The following is a 25,560-nucleotide window of genomic DNA, read 5'->3' as shown; positions in this document are numbered from 1 at the left end:
ATATACTTTAAAATAGTATATAGTACTATATACAGACCAAAATAGTGTTTATATACAAACTAAAAACAGTATCCTATATAGTACTGGTATGTATATGTGTTCATGTGTATATAGATGTCTATATATCTACATATACATACTTAAAACATGATATTGTATTTATACAGTACTATATAGGTACTAAACCATGATATAGTATATAGGATTATATATATTTATGAAAACATAGTATAGTCTATAGTGCTGTATGTGTATTTATATGAATAGGATATAGGACTATATGTGTGTGTGCTAAAACATGGTATAATATAGGATTACATATGTACTAAGCATAGTATAATATATACACATAGCATATAGGACCATATATGTACTAAAACATGGTATAGTGTATTGATCTGTATATATTTACAAAAATATAGTATAATATGTCATAATATACACATATATAAAACATGATATATTATATAGGATTCTACATTGGCAAAAACTTAGGTTAGTATATAGGAAAAAATTTTTATGTATAAAAACATGATATAGTACATAGGACTATCTATATGTACTAAAATATGGTATAGTGTATAGTACTGTGTATGTTTACTAAAACATAGTGTAGTATATAGTAACACACTCACGAATGGCATAGTTATGGGATTGTATATATTTGCTAGAAACCTAATAGTGTGTGTGTATATGTACGTGCATTATATATATACATGTTAAACAATGTATCATATTATAATTAATTATATATTATATAATATATTAAAATATAAAAATGTGGGTAGATAAAACTGTGTATGTGTGAACGTAGTTGTTTGTTTGTTCAGTCATGTCCGACTTTTCGTGACGCTGTGGGCCTGCAGAGCACCAGGCCTGTCCATGTTCCACTGTCTCTCAAAGTCCGTCCAAGTTCACATTTGTTTCCTTTACACTATCTCTCTACCTCATCCTCTGCCATCCTCTTTCATTTTACTTTCATTATATACATGTATATGTATATGCACACACACAAACACAATAATACAGTGATACACATGTATACATACTTTAAAATAGTACAGTTTATAGCACTATATACACACTAAAATGTGATGTGGTATATAGTTCTATACACACACATACAACACACCCCCTAAAATTAACATACTATATAGTTTTATCTACACACGCCTTAAAAATAGTATGTAGTACTATATACTATGGTATCTGTTCCAGATTTAAATGCCCTTTTAATCTGACTTCATTTTTTAATTTGTTCGCCCATTCACCTCAGAAAATGATATGGAAAATTTTGATTTGTGCAGAAGCATGTGCTAGTTTGTCTAAGCAACTGCAGCCTCACCTTGAGATTTACAAAGTAAAGGTTAACAGAATCAATGGTTTAATAATCTCATTGTTAAACTTGAAAAGAAAGTTGAACAGGAAATACTTTAAAAACTGGTTAGAGGAGATAATTATTGGGAGCATTGAGAAGATAATTGCTTATTACATCTGGTGTAACTGGTGTAGACAGTGGTATCATGCAAAATAAAGTAGCTTGTGATTTTTTTTTTTGCTACTTCTACTTTTGCATGCAGGTTTGGCAGCCTCCAGGGCAAAAAGGGGCAAAGCTTTCCTGAAGGAGCCTTTAAAAATTAATTACTGTTGGAACAAGGCATAGGCTTTGTGTATAAATTTGACTCATCATCTGGGTGACTTGCGTGGAGCCTTTTAGTTTTTAATTGATTAATGTATAATAAAGGGCACTGAAGTACCTCATCAAAGATTGTTTTAGCAGCCCACAGAGAATTGGACCAAAGTTAGATCTATCCCTATATTATTTTTGTAACATAAGACAGAAAAAAAGGATTGTATATGAAATTGTGATTACTGAAGCTTGTTTTGTTAAATTATGTATTAAGTATAATATACTTGTATTAAAGAATATATTAAGTATATTAAGTTTTGTTAAAGCACATATTAAATATTATATATTAAGTATATTAAGTTTTGTTAAAGTATATATTAAGTGTTACCATATATACATATATTAAGTACATTAAGTTTTGTTAAAGTATATATTAAGCCTATATATATACAAGTATATTAAAATTTGTTCAAGTATATTGTGAAAGTATATATTAAGTATAATATCCTTATATTAAACTACATATTAAGCATTAAGTATATTATGTTTTGTTAAAGTATATATTAGGTCCATATACACATTAAAGTATATATTAAGTTTTATTAAAGTATATAAAATCTATATACACATATATTATGGTACATATTAAGTATATTAAGCTTTGTTAAAGCTTAAAGTCTATACACACATTAAGGTGTATATTGAGTATATTAAGTTATGTTAGAGTGTATATTAAATGCACATATATGTGTAAATATATATGTTTGTGTATACACATACACACATGCATATATTAAGTATAGTGTATATTAAGAAGCAGCTAGGTGTTGTAGTGAATAGAGTGCTGGGTCCGGAGTCAGGAAGACTCCTGAGTTCAAATCCAGACTCAGACACTCACTAGCTGTGTGACCCTGGGGAAGTCACTTCACCCTGTTTGCCTCAGTTTCCTCATCTGTAAAATGAACTGGAAAAGGAAATGGCAAACCACTCCAGCATCTTGGCCAAGAAAACCCCAAATGGGGTCTTGAGTTGGACATGACTGCACAGCAAGTATATAAAGTTTTGTTAAGATATAGAAGTATGGCAGTGTTAACATTGATCTGCTTGAGTGAATGAAAAAGCATTTCCTATGTGTTTATTATGTACCAGGTTCTAGGGATACAAACAGAAAATGTCAGTCCCTGCTCCCTAGAAGCTCAGTCTTTTTTGGGAGGACAACAGCATGTAAGAGAAAATTCCGTGTGGGGAAGATTGAAAGGCCCAGAAGTCCTGGGTACAGCAGTGAGGTGGATCGCCCAGCCTGAAGGGCCTTGTTGCTTGTCTCTGCCCCCTACCAGATTTCCTTCTCTCTCTTCTATATGTTTTTACTGTTTTTTTTTTTATGTTCCTTTCTTTTTCCTTCTTTGAATCATTCTCACCACTTACCCATTCTCTCTTCTCCCTTAAATAAAAGCCCTCCTTCACAATAAATTATTATAGTCAAACAAAACAAACTTGTTTCTTAATGATTGTATCTGAAACTGTCTTAGCCTAAACCTTCAGTATGTCTATCTTATATCAGTCAGAAGTAGGAAGCACGCTTTATCATCATTCTGCTCTAAAATTCACAATCTAAAATTGTGATTGGTCGTGTTATTTGTCATCACAGTTTTGAAGTCTCTTTGAGTTTTCTTTTGCAATATTATGGTCAGTAGTTCACCTAGCTCCCCAGTATAGATCTTCAACTCTAGCCAGACTTCTACTAAATGATTACTCAGATGCATACTTTATACATAACTGCCTGCCTTCATACCTTTGTTCTCATCAATCCTTCTAGGCTAAGATCTATTTCTGTCTTCCATGAAGCTGTCCTTGACCATTTTAATCTATAATAATTTAACCAATTTAATTTGACCAATTTAATCTATAATATTCATAACTTTTCTGATCAACTTTAAGCATTTATTGCTTTGGTATTTCGCATGTGCCATCTTGTATTGTTAACATTTAATGTGTAATATGTCTTTTCTTTCCATATAGACTATAATCACTTTGAAGCTAAGAATTTTATCTTACTATTTCCAAGGTGCCTTTCCCAAAACACTTTGTTCCATGATAGGTTTTTAGTAAATACTTGATCACTGACTAATTGAAATAATATTTCTTTTTGATCCTTGGGAGTGCTAAATATAACCTTGCCAGACATTATATAAATAATCTCTTTTAGTCTCAGACAAAGAATTTTGATTTCACTAATGTGGGTACTGACACAGATTGCAACCTTTCTCCAGTCTAGATGAACTTTGGGAATTTCTTCATTCCACGTCCAGTGTAGTGAGGAACCTTTCTGAAATTTAGCAAGGCTTGTTCACAGATGAGACACAATCCAACTCTGTACCTTTACTAAACGCTTTTCCTCTTGGAAGATCTTTACAGAGACTGTACTCCAACGGCAATTTTTCAGAATGTGGGGTCAACTTCATGTCTTGAGTAGGACTTAAACCAAGAGTTTTCAAATTCATCTTAATAGCATGCTATTAAGGAGTGTCTAGGGGGCGCAGTGAATAGAGCACTGGTCTTGGAGTCAGGAGGACCTGAGTTCAAATGCGGCCTCAGACACTTAACACTTACTAGCCATGTGACCTTGGGCAAGTCACTTAACCCCAATTGCCCTACCTTCCCCCCCTCCAAAAAACAAACAAAAAAAGCATGCTAATTTAAACTAAATTAAGAATATAATTATGCAAAAAGTCACTAGATATAGTAAGAAATGTAAGTGGCCTTTCTACTTTTTATGCCCTTGTGTCATTTCCTTTCCTATAGCTATTTCAAAGCAGTTTCACATCTCCTTTGATTCTTTAATAAGCACCACCCCTTCCCACAGGTTCTACAAATGGAAGCATTTGGGACACCAAATTAAGTGTGACCTGTACATTTTTATCTTCTTCTTAGCTCTTCTGTTGTCCTTTTTGCCAAAAGATAGGCTACATGGCTAGCTCTGTTTTCCAGGAATTTATATGGTTTCTTGCTTTGGGGATTCTGATCTAGACTATTGTTAATATTCTTCTTTGCTGGCACTGGCAACATCACTGTTTGTTTCATTCATGTTTCTGTTTCTCTGTTCTCTTCAATACAGAATGTAAGCATTTTTATGGGCAGAAATCCCATATCTTTTACCTTTTAGTACTCGGACCCCTTTTCGTGTTCCACGCATCTTTGATTTCATTTTATAGAGTCTTTTGTCATACTTGTGAATCCAACGATTGTCCCATCCCTTTAGGTCCTTACAGGCTTTACTATTGTCCCTAGGGTCTTAAAACCCTAAAACACAGAGGAAGGAACGCCAGGTTTGGAGTCAGGATCTAAATATGAGTCTTGTTTGCTGCCTGTTAACTTGGGCAAGTCACTTTATCAGAAAAAGAAAGTTACTTGTCTGTGGCCCCATGGTCTCAATATCTTCATCTGTAAAATGTGCCTAGCTGAATTGAATAGTCACTGAGGAGCCTCTTATCTCTCCCATGAATGTGCCAGTCAAAGACTTCTCTAACTGGTTTATACTACATTGCTTACTGGAGCAACTGAGTGATCCACTAGATAGAGAGCTGGACCTGGAGTCAAGAAAACTCATGTTTCTGAATTTAAATCCAGCCTCAGATACTTACTAGCTGTGTGACCAAGTCACTTAACCCTGTTAATCCTTCATCTATAAAATGAGCTGGAGAAGCAAATGGAAAATCACTCAAGTGTCCCAGTGTCTTTGCCAAGCAAACCACAAAAGCAACAACAATAATATAGAATTTTAAAATATGCAAAAGACTTTATATACATTGTTTTATTTGAACCTTATAAGCACCCTACAAGATAAGTTGCTTATTGGAACAGTACAGTAGATAGAGTAACAGGCCTGGAGTCAGGAGGATCTGAGTTTAAATCCAGTCTCAGATAAGTACTAGCCGTATGACCCTGGGGAAGTCACTTAACCCTGTTAGCCTCAGTTCCTTCATCTGTAAAATGAACTGGAGAAGCAAATGGCAAAGCACTACATTATCTTTGCCAAGAAAACCCCAAATGAGGTCACAAAGATTGGACGTGACTAAATGACAACAATATGTTGCTTGTTTGTTCTCCACAGGAAAGTTTCAGTACTTGACATTTCATCTCATTCTTTGACTATCTTTGGGGATCATTTTCTTCCTTTATTCAAAAACCCCCAAATACTTGCATTCTCATCTCTCTCAGGAAACCTTTCTTATCTACTTTGAAAAAAATCTACCTGTCCACTTTACCCCCTCCCTTAAGGATCCGTGACTTCTGGCCTCCTGATTTCCCTTAATATTGCATTAAATAAGCTTATTTTCTTTGTAGCAGTATAGTAGGCTTAACTGTGAATTTGTTCAGTTTTGTTCCATTTGTATGTCTTTGGTAATCGTATCTGTGCTTGTGTTCTCTTAGATGGGAAATTAATAGAGGGCAAGGCTTTGTCTATTGAATCACTCTGCATGATACCATAAGGATATGCTGGTGACTAATGGTACAACGCTAGATAAGACCTAATCCTTAACATTACGTGACTCCTTCCATCTGCCTACCCAATTCCCATTCCCAGGCTGCTGAATACTACTGAAGGAAACAGATTTGTGCTAACTTACGTAATAATCCGAGTCATCTCTTACCCTATGACTTCTAACAACTCTGTTATAGTCTCCATAATCACAGAAATTGGACTTTCAGAGCCAGAAGCGATCTCACAGCAGAACAAGAGTCACCCCCTTCAGCGTAATGGAGAAATGGTGAATCCATTTGTCTTGTTCTCCACTGAGAATGGTCCCACCATCTCCCAAAGAAGCCCAACATATTTGCATGGCTGTAATTGTTAGGAAGTTCTTCCTTGCGTTACAACCACAATTTGGGCCTTCCTTCATTATCTCTTGACTGCACTGTTTTGGTGGCTTCCTGACTGGTAATCCTGCCTCATTTCTCCCCACTCCAACCCATCTTCTACACAACTATCAAAAAGTGATTTTTCCTTAAGCAAAGATTATTTAAACTGTTGCCTCTAAGGTAAGATATTAACTCCTCAGGATGGCGTTTATGGCCTTTCACAACCTGGCCCCAACATTTTTTTTGTAGTTTAGATTCTGTTCTACACTCCATGGTTCGGCCAAACTGGCCTTCTTTCTATTTCTCAAACATCACACTTTATCTCTCGTCTCTGTACCTTCTCACACGTCATCCACCTTGCCAAAATCTCCTCCCTCCTCACTTCTGCCTGATAGACTCCTTTCTTTTCTCCAGGACTCAGCTCAAGCCCAACCTTCTAGATGAAGCCTTTCCTCATTCCTCCCTCCCAAATGCCAGAGTGCTCTTTTCTAACCGCCTTGTATATATTCTCTACATATTCATATATGCATATTTGCTCTCCCTGTAAGAGCTGTAAGCTTCTTAAGGAAAAGGATTGAAAAAAATATCTTGAATACTGTGTCTGACACATAGCAAAGCACTTAATAAATGCTTGTTGATAGGTTGAAACCTAAATTTGCCTCTTTTCAGCATTTACTCCTTGTTTCTAGTTCTGCCATCTTTGGCTGAGTGCAATGAGTTTTCATCACTCTTCCATTTGACACCCACACCTTACGCCTTACATGGCGTGGTCTGGAGACCCTTTGTTATCCGCGTGGCCTTTCTTTACATGCTCTTCTGGCTTCTCAGTGTCTGTCCAGAATGTGCTAATCAGAACTGGCCAAGTATTAAACTGTGGTTTAATCATTTTTCAGTCACGTCTGACCCTTCGTGACTCCCTTTGGGGTTTTCTTGGCAAAGATACCGGAGTGGTTACTTCTCCTATTTTCTAGGATCCTTCACAGATAACTTTCTAGTTGTATTACTCAAGGATGTTGTTCATGCAATTCTAAGCACTTGAACTTTTTCAAGACTTTATTATGTGGTTACTACCTTCCTACTAGTCATTTTTGTGCTGGGCTTTCCTTTCCAAATAATATTCTCCTTGGCAGAAAAAAATATATAAACAAAGTAAACATTGAGCAGGTAACACTCCTCTGTCATCATTATCTGTAGTTTTCATTGTCCTAACCAGCCCTGAGTAGTGGTCACTACAGCTGGGTGGCTCAGTGGACTTGAGATCAGGAAAATTCATCTTCCTGAGTTCAAATTCAACCTCAGACACTTACTAGCTGTGTGATCTTGGGCAAGTCACTTAACCCTGTTTACCTCCGTTTCCTCATCTGTAAAATGAGCTGGAGAAGGAAGTGGCAGACCGCTCCAGTGTAACTGCCAAGAAAATCCCAAATTGGGTCACAAAGAGTCAGACATAACTGAACGGCAACAGCGGTGGTCGTATCCCCTACTTCGGTCTTCTTTTCCCCAAGCTTAAAAAACACACAAAGATTTTCTTCCTAGACTCAGCTCATTCTAAGACTGAAAACTTCTGGTGCTATTCTTTTTATTTTATTTGATTTTTTGGAAGGGGGCAGGGAAGGCAATTGGGGTTAAGTGACTTGCCCAAGGTCACACAGCTAGTAAGAGTTAAGTGTCTGGGGCTGCATTCGAACTCAGGTCCTCGGTACTCCATTCACTGTGCCACCTAGCCACCCCTTCTGGTGCTGTTCTTACAGGTCTATGCCATGCTTTTGTATCTATCCTATCTTACCTTCCCTGGTTTCTGTCTTCTTCCTCTGACCAGAACTGGACGATCTCACACTTGACAGCATCTGTAGATCACTCATCACTCCTTAGGAGACATGCCACTGCTTCCTCTTCAGAGGCAGCTTCCTCCCTTGTGTTCTATCTTCCCAAGCCAGTGACCTTTCTCTTCTATGTGGACATTCCAACCTCCTGACTACGGGTCAAGCTCTCTCCGACTTCCTGGACTTCCTTAAAGTCCCAACTAAAATCTCATCTTTTTATAGCAATCCTTGACCAACCCCTCACAATTTTCTGTTAGCTATTTCCTATTCATCCTGTAGATAGCTTTTTGGCATATATTTTTTACATGTTTATCCCCCATTAGACTGTAAGCTCCTTGAGGGCAGGGACTGGCTTCTATGTTTCTTTGTATCCTCAGTGCTTAGCAGAATGCCTGGCATATAAAATGTTATGTTGTTTGGTCGTTTCTCTGCTTTCATATTGAAGTCTTTCTTCCACTTTTTAAAAGGAACATTTCATTTTCTTTGATAGAGTGCAGTGGTACATGATACAAAGACAGGGACTTAACCACAAGCTTATGACCTGCATTTATTGACAGCTCTTTGTTTTGGAAAAATGATTGTCTTCTTCTTTGCTCATCATGAATGGGATTCCGGTTCCGGCCCCAGCTCTCCCCGGGATCGATCTCCTCTCTTCCCTTTCTCGAGTGACAGCCAAGCTTCACCGGGGGATCCCCAGGGGCCAGTTCCAGTGGTTTGAAGTACTTGACCAAGGAGCTGTATGTCACCAGAATGAGACTTGTAATTCTTGATAATTATGATTTGGCTAGTGAATGGGCAGCCAAATACACCTGTAATCGAATTATCCAGTTCCGACCAGGACAGGACAGATATTTTACCCTGGGCTTGCCAACAGGGAGCACACCTTTAGGATGCTATAAAAAATTAATAGAATATCATAAGAATGGAGATCTTTCCTTCAAATATGTAAAGACCTTTAACATGGATGAATATATAGGACTTCCCAGAAATCATCCTGAGAGCTACCATTCATATATGTGGAACAACTTCTTTAAGCATATTGACATAGATCCTAATAATGTTCACATCCTTGGTGGAAATGCTTCAGACCTACAGGCAGAATGTGATGCATTTGAAAAGAAAATAGAAGAAGCTGGAGGAATTGATTTTTTTGTTGGAGGCATTGGTCCAGATGGTCACATCGCTTTCAATGAACCAGGATCCAGTTTAGTATCAAGGACAAGAATAAAGACTCTAGCAATGGATACCATTTTGGCAAATGCTAAATATTTTTTTTTAAGCAATTGGGGTTAAGTAACTTGCTCAAGGTTACATGGCCAGTTATTTCTGGATGTGGTGCTGAGTATCTGAGCCCAGATTTGATCCCCAGGTCATCCCGACACTGGAACCAGTGCTCTTACTCGCTGAGCCACCTGGCTGCCCCAAATGCTAAATATTTTGATGGAGATTTATCAAAAGTACCAACTATAGCTCCAACAGTTGGTGTGGGGACAGTGATGGATGCTAGAGAAGTAATGATTCTCATAACAGGTGCCCATAAAGCATTTGCCCTGTATAAGGCAATAGAAGAAGGAGTCTGTTTCAGCTTTCCAGTAGCATTCTTGAACTATTTCTTTTTTTGCTTTTTGGAGGGCAATTGGGGTTAAATGACTTGCCCAAGGTCACACAGCTAGTTTTTGTATTAAGTGTCTGAAGCCAGATTTGAACTCAGGTTGTCCTGGCTCCAGGGCCAGTGCTCTATTCACTGCGCCACCTAGCCGCCCCGCCTTGAACTATTTTTGTATGTGATGAAGATGCTACCTTAGAATTAAGAGTTAAAACGATGAAATACTTTAAAGCTAATATTTGTTGAGCAGCTTCTTGAGGCCCAGTACTGTGATCTACACTGCGAAAGATTTTCAAGAAATACATTATTCCTACCCTCAAGGATATTGTAGATTAGTTGGAAAGAGAAGATTAGTATGCATGAAAGGATGAAAGGACAGTACATAAATATGTTCAGATACTTTATGAAATAAATGCACTTGAAACATTAGTAAAGAACTTTGAAATATGTGGTATTGGGAACTCCTAAACTGTTTGATACAAAAAATCCTTATTTACATTATTTATTATTCATTATATATTACATACAATATATAATGTTATTAATTATATTATTTATTATTACTTATATTTATATTATATAAGTTCCTTAACTGATTCTCAGAGAAATTGTGCCCTTTCTGGTAACACTTAAAATGGGCTAAGGTAGCTGGAGAGGGTTTTATTGAAATGAGACTTGATGAGGAATTTGAGGGATATATAGGTTTTGCAAGAAAAATAGCAAAAAGAATTTGGGAATAATCATTTAGCATTGATGCCCTCTGATACTGAATTCATCAGTGAGTGAACCCATACTAATTATACCTTGAAAATGAAGCACTAAAGTTTCGGTTGAATGAACAAAGTAAAGCTTTAACTATCCTGCTTAATGTTGTTAGGACAGCCAGGTGGTGGAGTGGATAGAGCATAAGCCTTGGAGTTAGAAGGAGCTCTGTTCAAATCGGGCCTGAGACACTTAGCTGTATGGCCATGGGCAAGTCACTTAACCCAGTCTGCCTCAATTCCTCATCTGTAAAATGAACTGGAGAAGGAAATGACAAACCACTCCTAGTATCTCCGCCAAGAAAACCCCAAGTGGGGTCACAACTGTAACGACTTAATAGCAACAACAAAATAATATTAGCACAAGTTTCCGCTACTGTTTTATAATCTACAAGATTGCCATATTAGTAATTCTTATATTTTGGAGGCAGAGGCAAAACTGAGAGTAGATTTCTTTGTCCAGTGGGTCCTTATTTCAGTTATATTACTGGTCTCTTTTACTTTTACAATGACATTTTCTTTTTTTTTTAAGTGCTCCTAACCACATTCTTGAAAGAAAGATATTATGCGAGAAAACATCAGAATGCTTTTCAAATGAAGCTTATGGAGAAAAATTATCCACATTTAACAAAATTTAAATTCTCAGGGATTTGGGTGAAGACTGAAGAGTAAGAGGGGTAAAGTTGCTGTTGCATTTCTTAGTGCACCCCGATTTCCCCAAAACACCTCAGGAGAATTGAAATTGTACCAGTCTTGAGCTACGAGGAAGAAGGCAACGTTAATTGTGGTGGTCATTTTTGCATTGGCACCAAATTGTTTTTGATTCTTTGTAGTTGATATAAGGAACTAACATCATTCAATTTAATGTAAAGAACTAACATCATTCAATTTTTTTTTTTCAAGTAAAAACTTAGAGAAGCACTACCCGATTGGAAAATCAAATGGACAGTGTATGAGAGTCCTTAATTAAGGTGAATTTTTTTCATTTTACATAGATATGATTTAATTATGATGAAAACATGGTCTTATTAACATGCCAGCACTCTTAATGCTTGTTTATTCAATATAAAGTTAGTATTTTTATTTACAGTTATGAAATATTTTAATGATAAGCTAAATGTACCTTGGTTACCTATCATTCATCAGGTATTTATTGAAGCCCTCTTGGTATCAGCCTCTGTATTTATCACTATGTAGGATACAAATGTATAAGAAATAAAAAGTGTCAGGGGCGGCTAAGTGGCACAGTGAATAGAGCACCGGCCCTGGAGTCAGGAGGACCTGAGTTCAAATCTAGCCTCAGACACTTAACTAACCGTATGACCTTGGGCAAGTCACTTAACCCCAATTGCCCTCCAAGAAGCAAAAAAGAAAAAGAAATAAAAAGTGTCAACACAGGTATAGTCTACTAACTTGTTAATAGGTATCAGCTGATTAATTAACCAGCAAAACATCCTGAACACAGATTATTTAGAAGGAAGTACAGGTTTGTTATTTGTATTGCTTTTTAAATTTTTATTATTGAATTTTATAGCCAGAATGTTTGAGAGAATCTATAAGCATTGATTAGCACCTGTTCATTATGTAAAAGATTCTGTTCTATTCTTCTCCAAAATGAAATAGCTACTCCAGGAGTTCTCTTCTGACAGTAAAGACAAGATATATTTAAGTATGTGCAGTGAGTAAGTGTATGTCTAAACAAAATAATACAAGGCCCAAGAGGGAGCGCAATAGGAGCCAGAGAATCAAGAAAGCCTTCCCGGAGAAGACGGTGCTTAAGAAGAATGAAAGGAGGGATTTCAAGGTCAGAAGTGAGGAGGGGAGTGCCTTGGAGACATGAGAAACAGCAGTGTAAAGATATCATGGAGACAGGAGATGAAGTGAGTGCCAGGTGAGGAATTCTAAGAATCGTGACTGCAGAAAGAGGATTCACATCTGATAAGACAAGTAAAGGCCAGGTTGTAAAGTGCCAATTAGAGCAGTTTATATTTTATCCCAGAGGCAGTAAGGGGCTGCTGGTATGGCAGGAGTGCCACAATCATACCCGCACTTTAAGAAAAATCTCTTTGGCAGCTACATATACAATGGAGTGGACAAGGGAGAGACTTGAGAAAATGAGAGCTAGGGGAGCTGTTGCTCCCTAGTGATGGAACACCTGATCTAAGGTTCTGACTGTGACTAAGGATGTGGGACTAGACATGACAAGATTTGGTAACTGAATGGATGTATGGGACGAGGGAAAGTCTTCAAGAACTTCAAGGTTTTGAACTTGGGAGCCTGCATAGATGGTAGTACCCTTGAAAGAGAGGTTTGGACAAGGGGTGGGCTTCAGGGGGACAGCAGTCCTTCTTGGACCTTGGGATTCAGAAATGTCTGTGGGACACCTGGTTTGACTTCTTATCCATCATTTTATAAATGGAAGAATCAGGCCAAAAGAGGTTAGTGATTTGCTCAGAGAATTGTGGGATACAGATTTCCAAACTCCAGGGATACTTTCCATTGTACTGTGTTATAGATCTCTTCTGTAAAAGAGAACAAAGGGGGAAAAAGAAATAGAATAAAGGTTTGTTAATTATTATTGTTATATAGGTATAGGTTAGCTATTAAATAGAACAAAGGGGAGAAAAAATAGAATAAAATTGTGTTTGTGAGGGTAAAAAAAAAACAGAATGGGATTCTACAGGTCACTCTCACCTGTTGGGATAGCATAGGCATACATAGAACTATTTGGTTTGGTTCATATATGATCCTGAACATCTCAGGCCATCTCAGAGACTCTTTATGGTTTAACATGAGGGGCCTGATTTGTTTCTCTAAGATGCTTGGATGCTACCCACTTAGAGGATCCTACAAATAGTTAGCGCATTCAAGTTTCATTCGTTATTGGAATTAACCAAGCATATCTGTCCATTAGCTAAGAACAGTCATGCACTATCACTCACAGAATCAACACTGTTAATCTGTCACCTTTTCTTTGTCCAGACTGAGGGAGATTTTCCCTGTTGATTCACATTAAGTAGCAAAATCCATTCCCAGTGGTTCCATTCCCCCACAATTCCTTCAAGTTTCTTCTTCCATGAATATCCTCCAAGAACACAGATTTTGGTCTCCTGAAAGCTGCCTTCGAGGTCGCATAACTGGCTTTTTGTTTTGGTTTGTTTTGTTTTTAATGAGGGGAGAGGAGGATGTGATAGGCCAGTAAGCATCAGATATTAAAAGGAGATAATCATGTGGCAAAACCCAGGAAATTGGGGGAGGGCCTAGGAAGCCTGGCAGGAAACATTGGGGTTTTGGAATGTGAGTATCTTAGGCAAAAATGGAGCATCATTGCCACCTGAATATGCTGCCTTCTGTCTGGACAGAGGAGAAGCCACGATACAGTAATGGTGGGCAACTCCATGAGATTAATGCTCAGCGTTGCAATCACTGGAATTAGAACCACGCTCCTTCTGGCTCGGAAAAAAGAAAGAAATAAGCTTTGATGGAGTACTTACTATATGCCAGGTGCTGAGAGGTAGGTGCTGTCATCCCATTTTACAGTTGAGGAAACAGAGACAAATGGAGGTTAACAGACTTGCCCAGTAAGTAAAGTAAGATTCGAACTTGGATCTTCCCAATTCTAGCCCCAGTGCTCTACCCATTGCACCACCAGCTGAGGCCCTCTGAGCCTCAGTTTCCTGATCTGTAAAACAAGGATAATAATACCACCTCTATCACTTGGGGTATTGTAAGTTTCGCATGAGATTTAATTTTTGCAAAACACTTTGCAAATCTTAAAGCATTATATGAATATTACTTATCGTTATTAATTATACACTCTCACTTTATTAATTATATACTCTGCCTCAGGGTTTCAGTTATCACTTTCAGGCAGCTGACCGCGAATCTGCACCCCCCACTCTCAGTCAACCCCATATTTCCAACCTCTTCCATCTCCCACTGGCATCACCAGCCTAACATGTTTAAACTGACATTCTCATCTCTGAACACGTTGCTGAGTTACCCCTCCTCCTAATTTACCTAGTTCTGTTAAATTACCAATCCCCATGTGCCTCCCTCCCTTCCCCTGCCTCCATGCTATGAGCCTGCCCCCTCTTCCTTTAATTCAGCGGCCAGCTCACTATTAACTTATCATTTACTCTCTTGAGTTTTTATTATTCAGTGGTTTCTGTCATGTCTGACTCTTCACAACCCCATTTGGGGTTTTCTTGGCAAAGATACTGGAGTGCTTTTCCATTTCCTTCTCCAGCTCACTTTACAGATGAGGAAACTGAGGCAAACAGGGTTAAGTGACTTACCCAGGGTCACACAGCTAGTGTCTGAGGTCAAATTTGAACTCAGGTCCTCCTGACTCCAGGGCTGGCACTGTTACCACTGTGCCTCACAAAGACATATTTAAAAAACCTTTAATATACGGATGAAAAAACTGTTATTCTTTTCAGACTGACCCTAAACTTGATTCCTTCTTTCACCCATTTGTAACAGGCTCCCTGTTTTCTTCCTCTAACTGTCAGCTAAGTAGCTGTCCTGCTTTACTGACTTTCATGTCCCCTTTTAAATCTTTGTTCCGATAGAATGGCACAGCAACTTGTCTGGGACCCCACCCTCCTGGTTTATGACGATAGGACAAAGCCTAGTATGTCGTGTGTTTTGTTAAATGCTTCTTGATTATCTAGCTTGCCCCAGAACAATATCAAACGTAATAACACCAAGCATATATGTAAGACGCTTTGAGGTTTTCAGAGCTTATACATGTTATCCCATATCTCACAACCCCATGAGGGGGGTGCTATTCTTTTTACCTTTCTACAGATCAGGAAATTGAGGCAAACAGAGGTTAAGTGACTTGGACTGGACCACACAGCTTGGAAGTATGAGTCAGAATTTGAACTTGGGTCTTCCTAACTCCAAAGCCACTCACCTAGAAGATGGGATAACCAGCAAAAATACTATCTGATGATGGAGAGATAGTAATATCATATTCTCTCTATTCTTTTAAAAAAACACATATCCCCAGTTGGGTGAGGGAGGGCAGGATCTTTTAATAAAATTATTAACTTATTTAGCGCTTACAAAAGCAAGGTTGATTAATTGATTGGTTAGATCAAGAATGAGGTCACAGCACACAGTTCAGATACCAGGGGATAGGAGGGAGGGAGGCAGATGATACAAATTAGGAGAGAGGAAAGGAACCTTCCAGGTAACTTTTGGGAAGCTGTCAAGGCAAATTTTTGCCTGCAGCTACCCCTGTCTATTCATCTGGAGTTCCCAGTTCCCACAGGTTGCTGCTGACCCCTACTCCCCGTGATTTACTAGGGAGATAAACCCTGCAGTGTTGGAATGAAGTCAGTGGTTAAGTTCAGATAGAATGAATACTTGGGTATATGGTTTCTCTGGTTTAAACCCAAGTCAGTTTATTTCGGAAGCATCAGCTCTTTCTGTTTGCAGGGTTTGTGTTTTTAGTGCTATAATTGGTCAGAAGCATGTGAATAAATTAATCAGGAGAATGCACTGAGTTCCTATGGCGTGTGCGCCCCCCTCCCCGTGCTGGTCTTAAGAAAGGCAGTAGATAACTAGTCTTTCTTTTTCTTGTTCTTTTACCAATATACAAAAAACTGGGGCTTTGGGCAAACTCTCCCTGCCCCCATTTCATTGGTGTGTGGAACTCACTCAGTCGTGCACATATATATCTTTACAGCAACTGTTCTGAGTGATTGGCCTTTAGGCAAAGAACAGATCCAATCATGTCATCCCCTGCATACCCCCTCCCTCCACTTTATAACCTTTAATAGTCCCCTGTTGTCTCCAGGAGCAAATACAAAATGCATCCAAAGCCCTTCATAACTTACCCTCCCACCTTTCCAGTGTTCTTATACATTACTCCCTAACGTGCAATCTAGTGACACCAGTTTCCTGGCTGTTCCACATACAAGACACTCCATCTCTGACTCTGGATGTTTTCTCTGGCTTTTTCTCATGCCTGGAATGCTCTCCTTCCTCTCTAACCACTGACCTCTCCCTGACATCCTTAAAGTCCCAAATAAAATCCTAACTTCTCCAAGAAGCCTTCCCTAAACCCCCTTAATTCTAGGGTCTTTACTTTTAAAATTATTTCCTATTTATTCTGTGTATTGCTTGCTTTGTGTATATTTGTTTGCATGTTGATCCTTCCATTAGATTGCAAGCTCCTTAAGGATAGGGGGCTGTCACCAGAGTTTAGTACAGTGCTTGGCACATGGTCGGTGCTTAATAAGGGAAGAAGGAATAGAACTTGAGACCACTGGCATTTTTTTTTTAAAGCAATCGGGGTTAAGTAACTTGCTCAAGGTTACACGGCCAGTTATTTCTGGGTGGGTGCTAAGTGTCTGAGCCCGGGATTCGATCTCCAGGTCTTCTCAACACTGGAGCCGGTGCTCTTACTCACTGTGCTACCTGGCCGCCCCTGACCACTGGCATTTTTACATAGGAGTTTGAATCTGAAATTATCGTAGCTTTTCTAGAAGCATCATCTGTACTTACTTCCGATACTTCCCAAGCTTCCTGAATGGGTCGTACTTGTAGGTAGCTGTGGATAAAACTGAATAGGCAGATGAAGTTTCTGGGCATTTAATGATTATCAAACACATACTTTGTGTCCCTAGAGTTTAGCACCGTACCTGGCACGTAATAAGCCATTAAAGTCTCAACATGATGATTGGACTTGTCTGGTCACTGAGGACGATAGTGTTTAGGCAGTAAATAGTCCTTAGTGAACTTAAAAGTCTGTAAGTGTGATAGAGGGCAGCTGGGGTAGTGGAGAGAGTTCAAATCCATCCTCAGACACTTACTAGATGTGTGACCCTGGGCAGGTCACTTAATCCTGTTGGCCTCAGTTTCCTCCCCTGTAAAATGAGCTAGAGAAGGAAATGGCAAACCACTCTTAACTTTAGTGTCTTTACCAAGAAAACCCCAATGGAGTCACAAAGAGTCAGACATGACTGAAACTATTCAACAACAACAAAATGTGATAGAAATGAAGGAATTTGAATTTTTCAGCAGGATCGGAGGATTATCCATTTAAAGCTAGATGGAACCACAGAGGTTATCCAGACAGACTTCTTCATTTTACTGATGGAGAAACTGAGGTTGAGTGAGAGGAGGGGGACCTGACCCAGGTTGCACAGATCTTAAATAACTGTCAGGATTCAAATTGACTCCAGAGTCATTGTGCTTTCCACCATACAAGATGCAAGGCAGCTAGGAATTTTGTGATGAGTAATTTTGTATTTAAAATAGATTTGACATTTCCAGAGGTATTAAATCCATTATTTCCATAGTTCATTTCAGTAAGGACACACGTCAGCATCTCCTTATAAGTCTCTGATGGGTGCTTGATTCCTCCCCACCCCCCTTCATTCAAAGCTATAGATAGACATATCGAGTCCTTCCTTTTGGTATTTGAGAGCTTTATTTTTATATGTGTCCTTGGCAGTCCTTTCATCCCGCCGGCAATTCCTGTTTTGTAAAGCCAGTTTAGGAGTGATGGCACCGGGTAAGAAACTTAGGTTTTGGGGAAATTGTTTGTTGCTGTTTTTTAAGGATGCCTTTGTGTTCTTGGATTGTTATTTTAAATTTTGTTTTAGTCCTTTTTTTTCTTCCAATTTGTCATCCATCCATATTTAATAGGTTGTAGGTTAACTAGTAATTAAATAGTGTATTTAATAGTGATTTAAATAATATATTAAATGTTATTAATTAAATTTATTTAATATTTTGTATATTTAATAGAAAGAAAGAAGGGGCCTTTTGGCACATCTAGCTATGATAGCGCATAGTTTATTTTAATCATTTGATTTAGATGACATTGTTATTCTACATTTATTTTTCTTAGATAAGTTTGGTTTCTTCTTTTTGATTATTTACCTGTTTCTTGTTTTCTACACTCAGGACTTCTTAAAAATAACATTCTAGTCCATCAGTCAGATTCCTCTTTGGAGATTAGGTTTGTGCTGGCGTATCTTGAACTGTGGTGTTCTGGTAGTACCCTGGGTCTGAATAACATGAAATCTTCACAGAGAGCCACACCAAGATCTTTTAAAATACCATTTGTAGTTCTTAGTTAATATCATAAATGGCAGTGTTTCATGGAGTCAGCATCACTCTCCGTGTTATTCAGAGGCAAACCAGGCACAGAGAGCCCTGAGTGGTGTTGTCCAGGGTCTCTCAGTGAGTAACTGGCAGACCCGAATGGGCCAGAACTAATCAGAACTCGACCCTGAACCTCAGTCTTCTCTCCATGAAGAAAATGAGAAATAGTACATTTGTTTTCCTTACAGTCATGTCCATTTTCATAAAGGCTGATAAGTATCTATGATTTTTATTTGTTTTACTAGTTCAGGAAGGAAAATCTACCACAGATTTTGCTAGAAAGCAAAATAAATGAGATACAGTGTGCAGTGAACTGGGCTTTGAGAATTAGGCCTCAGGTTCTTTCTGTTGCCTACTTATTTTGATGAAATAAACCAGTTAGGAGGGTCCATCTACTTACAGATAAAAATTAGGTTTTAGAAATCAATAAAAGCTCCCTAGCTAGGTTTGCACAGCTAAAGCAAAGTAAGTTTTTAAAAAGTAAGTAGGCATGACATGAATTGGAGTAAAAATAGTTTTGCTGACCTTAAATTTCTTAAACTATTTTAAAAGATTAAGGAATACATCTGTTTTAATTTTTCTTGTTGTTATTAAGTTGTTTCAGTTATATCAACTCTTTGTGACCACATTTAAAATTTTCTTGGCAAAGCTAACTGAAATGGCTTGCCATTTCCTTCTCTAGATCATTTTGCAGAGGAGGAAACTGAGGCAAACAGGGTTAAGTGATTTGCCCAGGGTCACACAGCTACTAAATGTCTGTGACAGGATTTGACTCAGCTCTTCCCCACTTGAGGCCTGGCACTCTATCCACTGTGCTGCCCAGATGCCCTTTTTTTTTTTAGGAGGGGGAAGGCAAGGCAGTTGGCGTTAAGTGACTTGCCCAAAGTCACACAGCTAGTGTGTCAGGTGTCTGAGGCTGAATTTGAACTCAGGTCCTCCTAATTCCAGGAATGGTGCTCTATTCACCAAGCTGTCCTGTTTTAATACAAGATTATTTATTTACACACACACACACACACACAGAGTTTTTATATAATTTCTATTTTGTAGACCTGGCATAATGCTATTTTAATATCTTATAGTGAAAAAGTAACTGAGAGACATGAATGGGCCAGTGCTCACCAAATTCTGAGTCAGGGGAGGGTGGGGGAACATTGAGAAATAGCAGATATCTTAATTTATAAATTAAATTTTATAAAATCAAAATTTCACAAATTATAAAGAACTTGGTCTTTCCCTCTTTTAGAATAGATATCTCTGCAGAAGATAGGAATTACCAGATATTGTGAGGGAATAATTGCATATCGCTTTTAAGTTTTGCAAAGCATTTTACATATAGTACTTCATTCGATCCTTCCACCACTCTGTGAATTAAATACTTTGGGTATTATTATCCTAATTTTTGCAGATGAGAGATTATTATATTATATTAATTATATTATATTATATTACATTACATTATTATTATTCATATTTAACTGCTTGCCCATAGTCACACACACAGGTGTTAGACACAGCATTCAGTCCCAGATCTCTCCCAGCTCCAACCCTTGTACTCTTTCCCATGCAGAGTGTTGCCTTTCATTGGCCTAATAAGAAATATGGCTATTTAGAGATAATGTTAAAGGTATACAAATATCTCCTTGTTTGATTGCCTCATCATGATACAGACCTGACTGGTACCCTGAAGGCTATAAGAGTAGAGAACCAGCTGTTTCAGACTCTGATAAACTAGAGAGGCCAGGGGTTCCTAACCTGGGGTCTTTTAACTTAAAAAAAAAATAGTATAATCGGCTTCCTTTGTAATACTATTTATTTTATTCATAGAAAAAGATTTTGAAAACAAATCTCTAGTTTTCAACCACATTGCCAAAAGAAGGCGATGACAAAGTATGTGGGGTTCAGTATAGGCTGGTGACATATTAGCTGGTAGCCCCATGTGGAGAGGACTGTCATTAGGTTTGCTTGAGCATGATGGACCTTTCTGACCGTGTCTACTTTTGAGGCCATCTGCTCAAGTGAACAGAAGCTACAATCTCTGTCAGTACAAGAAGCCCCCTTCTGATAGAATCACAGATCCTTGGTGTATATCACAGGCATAATGATGTTTTCATATGTTTTAATAAACATGTCCAAATATCTTAGTCTGTGTTTTATAGCACTTCTTGTATGTTATGGGAAGCAGTGAGTTGTAGGAACCTGAGTTTAATGAAGTCATAGAACTTCATGTCTTTTTAGGGCCTTTCTTTAATTTCCTGTCAAGTACAACCAGTCTTTACTAGCAATTTGCTTTGGATGCTGAAAGTGTCAGTTTAGGAATTAGTGATTAATCAGAAAATGAGGGACAGGAGACTGCTACGTCTATGTGCCTGTGTGTCTTTCCTTTGATTACAATAGAAGAAGAAAGACTTAAGTTTCTTTAATAAAAATGTAAGAAGGTTGGTGGGTAGGAGAAAACCTAGTGTATATTTTTACATATGTCAGCAGTGCCCCAAATGGAGAAATAGGGAAGAATAGCTGAGTTAGCATCATCAGATTTGGTCCAGTAGAAGGGGTGCTAGATTTGGAACTCAAAGATCTGGGCTCAAATTTAGGTCCTGCCTGACAGTCCCCCAGATGTAAAGTGAGGACACAGCTAATGGAGAATGTTAACTAGCTGGGCCTCTCTGCTTCCTGACTTCATTCATTCTTTAAGATTTCTCTGGTGAGGGATGGAATCAGGCAATACTGGAACCTACTACCTCAAGCAACCATGTCAAACTCAAATAGAAAACAGTACCACTAAACTATACATAAGGATTTTGGCTGGCCATGTATTCACATAGAAAACCACATATCAACATTATCTATGTTCCATTGTATTTTTAATTTATTTTATTAAATACTTCCCAATTACATTTTAATCTGGTTACAATAGGGAGTGTTGCCTGCTGGCAGGGGGCCATTTGTTTGGTAACTCTGCTATAAAGGGACCTGCTATGACAATTTATATTTCAACAGCCTTTTGCTGTATCTCAGGTCAATAATAACAACAACTCACACCTGGTGCTTTCAAATTTACCAGACTCCCTCTTAGCAATTCGGTGAGGTAGGCAGTGCAAATATTATTATTAGTACTACTACTACTATTAATTATGCCCATTTTACAGACAAGCCAACAGTTTTAGAGGGGGGGGAATAACTTAATGCAAGGTTACACAGTCAGTAAACAACAGACGAGTGAGATTCACATCTTCCAAGTTCAGTACTCTTTCTCCTTCCCTACATTGCCTCAAGTTAACACTGAAGAAAAGGTAACCAGACCTCTTCTTAAGAGTGTCTTTCTAGTCTGGTTTCTTTGCAGTGCAATGCCTTTTAGTAATCTGTATTTTTCTCTCCTCCAGCTTCAATCTGTAGAGAGCTAGTTTGTTTCCCTAAAGCCCATCCCTCTCCTTTTCCCCTCCACCTTCTTCTTCTCCTCCCTGACACCCTGCTGTGTGGGATTAGCACCATTGGATGGAATATCGAAGAAAAATCAAGTGAAGATCTGATAGGCTACAGATTAGCTAATTTGCTTGCCTCCACACTAGCTGACTCTCCCAGGCTGGATTCCGTCCAACATTAGCTGGAAAGCAACCTTTAAATTTACTTTGGTCGATTTAGTAGGAGTTGTCTGATTATAGCTTGGAATCCATAGCAGTTTGCCTAATGAGGTGTTAAGATAAAAACATTTATTTGTTCATGCTAGCACAGAACCATAGCCTTGACACTTCAACATTCTTCACAAAAGCATGGCTTGTTGGAGCTTGTAGATTGACATTCCTTCTTAAAGGACCATCACAGACTTGCTTTCCATGTGAGCGTTTGGGTTAAGATGGTTATTGATCCCAATTTCTCTTGCCATCCATCTACATCAAGCCAAGCTCACTTGCATTCAGACACCCCTCCTGTCTGCCTTCATGGTTCTTTCAATATATTCTATGGTGGGTGGGGAGGAGACGGTAGGCTGGTAGGATTGGTGCTGTTTACTGCTAGGGCTCTCTTCTTCCCCTTAGAATGTGGGGGAGCAAAGCATGAGGGCACAAGGGCATTGCAAAGGAAGGTTTCTGTCCTTCAGGGATTTTGACACCAAGTAAGAAGGCACTTGCCTCATTGTTGATGGTTGCCCTGTACCTCCAGGACTGGAGGAAGAATTGGGGGTGAGGAAGAATGGGTGGTAAGGGAATGGCCTACCATTTCTTCACATTTCCAACTGTGTAAAGACCTAGAGAGTGTATCTAGTGTTTTGCCTGAAGTTCCAGTAGTTCAAAGGAAAATTCTTATTTTGATTGATTCCCTTGTGTTTTATATCACATTCATTTCTGAAAACAGTCATCACCCCACCCCCCCAACTCCCCTCAAGCCTTCCATTATAACCAAAGTTAAATTAAAAAGCGGAAGGAAAAGCAGTCTAGCAAAACCAACCATTAGCTTGACCGTATCTGATAGCATCTACAATTTTCTACACCAGTAGACCCCCACCTCTGCGGTCAAGAGGAGCGAGATACATTTTTCTCAACTCTAATCTTGGGCCAAGTCTGGTCATTGTAATTATACAACATTCAGCTGTGTTTTAATGTTCTTTCCATATATATTGTGCGTAATGTTTTCCTGGTTCTGTATACTTCACTCTACACCTGTTCATGAGATCATAGGTGCATAGATTTAGAGCAAGAATAGGCGATAAAGTCAATCTAATTCAATCTCCTAAAAAAGATGTTTTCCAAGTTCCTTAGCAGCTCTAAGAATCTGAGATTCTGTACACTTATTCAGCTAAATCATCACCATAGCCTACTCTTTTGACAGACCAAGCATTTGGTTGAGATTTTTGAAAACTGTATAAATGTACCAAGTGTGCCTGTGTCCTGAAGTATAATACTGAAGGGTAAAATAGAATATGAGTAGATGAATAAAGTGTGAAACTTGCATGATGTCACTGTTGGATACCTTAGGGCAGGGGTGGAGAACCTGTGCCCCTCTAGGTCCTCAAGTGCAGCCCTTTGACTGTCAAAGGGCCGCATTTGAGGACCTAGAGGGCCACCCCTACCTTAGGGTGTCAAATAATAAAGTAGGAATATCCATAAATACATATGATGGAACATATTCTGTGTTCTGGATGTCCCCATTCTCCCCAAAAAGAAGTGAATTAGCTAGACCCTCAAATGGAGTTATTTTAGGGGAATTTGGTTTGGTATTAAGTTGATGATAAAAATAGCAACTCAACATTTTAAGTGACTCGCCACACTTAACTGGATAGTTAACATTCATTTCTGAGAATGAATATAGACATAGCCCATTGATATCCAATAATTTCCAGCCTGGTATCCCACTCACTTCCTTAGCCTTTGAGATTTCAGGGCCTTCATCCTACCATGATGATACATCAGAACTTCCATGAACGGTCCAAGCCAAGTATAATATAAAATCAGTTCCTTCTGATTACACTGACTGCCACCAGTATAGCTCAGCCCACCCCCTGGATCACTTCATGAATGCACACAGTGTCTGTGGGCAGAAGGTAGGAGTAGAAGGGTGGCCACAAGCTTAGATCCTCACGGTGAGGCATGTGATTATCAAAGCCTATGTGTCTGGGTGTAGCACCAGTGCAATATCCACAATACCCGTGATCACTATAAATATACCTCATGGTACTCAATTGTAAAATATAACAGACTCTTCATATAGAAAACAGAAGCAAAACATCTATTCAGACACCAGAAAACCAAATCCCAACACCAGAAAACTGAATCCATCATAGAAATATAGAAGTTAATATACCACAACATAGCAGAGACCCACACCATCCTTTGGCCTTCTCACAAAACAAGACCAATATTGACTCACAAGCCTATCTGCCTCAGAAGCATCCTTTCCTCCCAAGGGTCTAGCTTGCTCTGACTCCCAGCTTCCTGTGGGCTCTGCTCCACCCTTCAGGAAACTCCTCCCACCACAGGCTCTATGTGACCACATTCAGCCTATTCAGGGCAGAGTATATTTTCAAAGCAGGGAAGGTCTTCAGATTCCCTTAGGCTTTTTAAGGGAAGATCTTCAAATTCCCATCACCATTACACGGGGGCAGTTCACTACTCTGGGCTTTGCACTTGGATAGCTGCTGCATCACACGCCACTTTGGGCTTCACTTCTACTTACTGAGTTTCCCTTCTTTCCTTATGACCAAAGTCCCCTCTCTGTTCCTCTTCAGCTGCCAATGCCAGGCTGGAAGCCTGGGGTCTACAGAGCTTTACTGGCTCTAGCTATGCCCCCTTGACGGGGCACCAACACAATGCAACACTCCTTCAGGAAAAAGTCATTTCCCTTAAGCCTGGGGTCTATAGAGCTATTCAGTTATCCTTTCAGAGGACTTTGAGTGCTTTTCCCCTCTCAAGGAGTTTTGTTGTTCAGTCATTTTCTATCATGGCTGACTCTCCATGATCCCATTTCGGGTTTTCTTGTCAAAGATATTAGGGTGGTTTACCATTTCCTTCTCCAACTCATTTAACAGATGAGATAGCTAAGGCAAACAGGGTTGAGTGACTTGACCATGGTCACACAGCTAGTAAGTGTCTAAATTTGAACTCAGAACCAGTCTTCCTGACTCCAAGCCTGGCACTCTATGAACTTCACCACTTAGCTGTCCTAGCCATAGAGGCTGGTAAAGGACAATGTAAGGGTTTCCCCTTTCTCCAATTGCAGAGAGCAAGGCAGCCTTTCTTATTTCCTGAATCAGATCAATTC

The 25,560-nt window shown here is 38.8% G+C and overlaps 1 protein-coding gene and 1 pseudogene across 2 annotated transcripts in view; both read left to right on the top strand.

The window, feature by feature from the left end:
* The window catches only part of KANK1 (KN motif and ankyrin repeat domains 1), a 266,017-nt gene that overhangs the window by 149,746 nt on the left and 90,711 nt on the right, over positions 1–25,560 (top strand). The window lies entirely within an intron of this gene.
* Positions 8,920–10,215, top strand: LOC138161377 (glucosamine-6-phosphate isomerase 2 pseudogene; annotated as a pseudogene).

The sequence above is a fragment of the Petaurus breviceps genome, unplaced genomic scaffold (genome assembly GCF_028583685.1).
Source record: "Petaurus breviceps papuanus isolate PSGF00001 unplaced genomic scaffold, PetGlider_PUasm1.0 118, whole genome shotgun sequence".
Lineage (NCBI taxonomy): Eukaryota > Metazoa > Chordata > Mammalia > Diprotodontia > Petauridae > Petaurus > Petaurus breviceps.
This window is presented reverse-complemented; position numbering and strand designations above follow the sequence as displayed.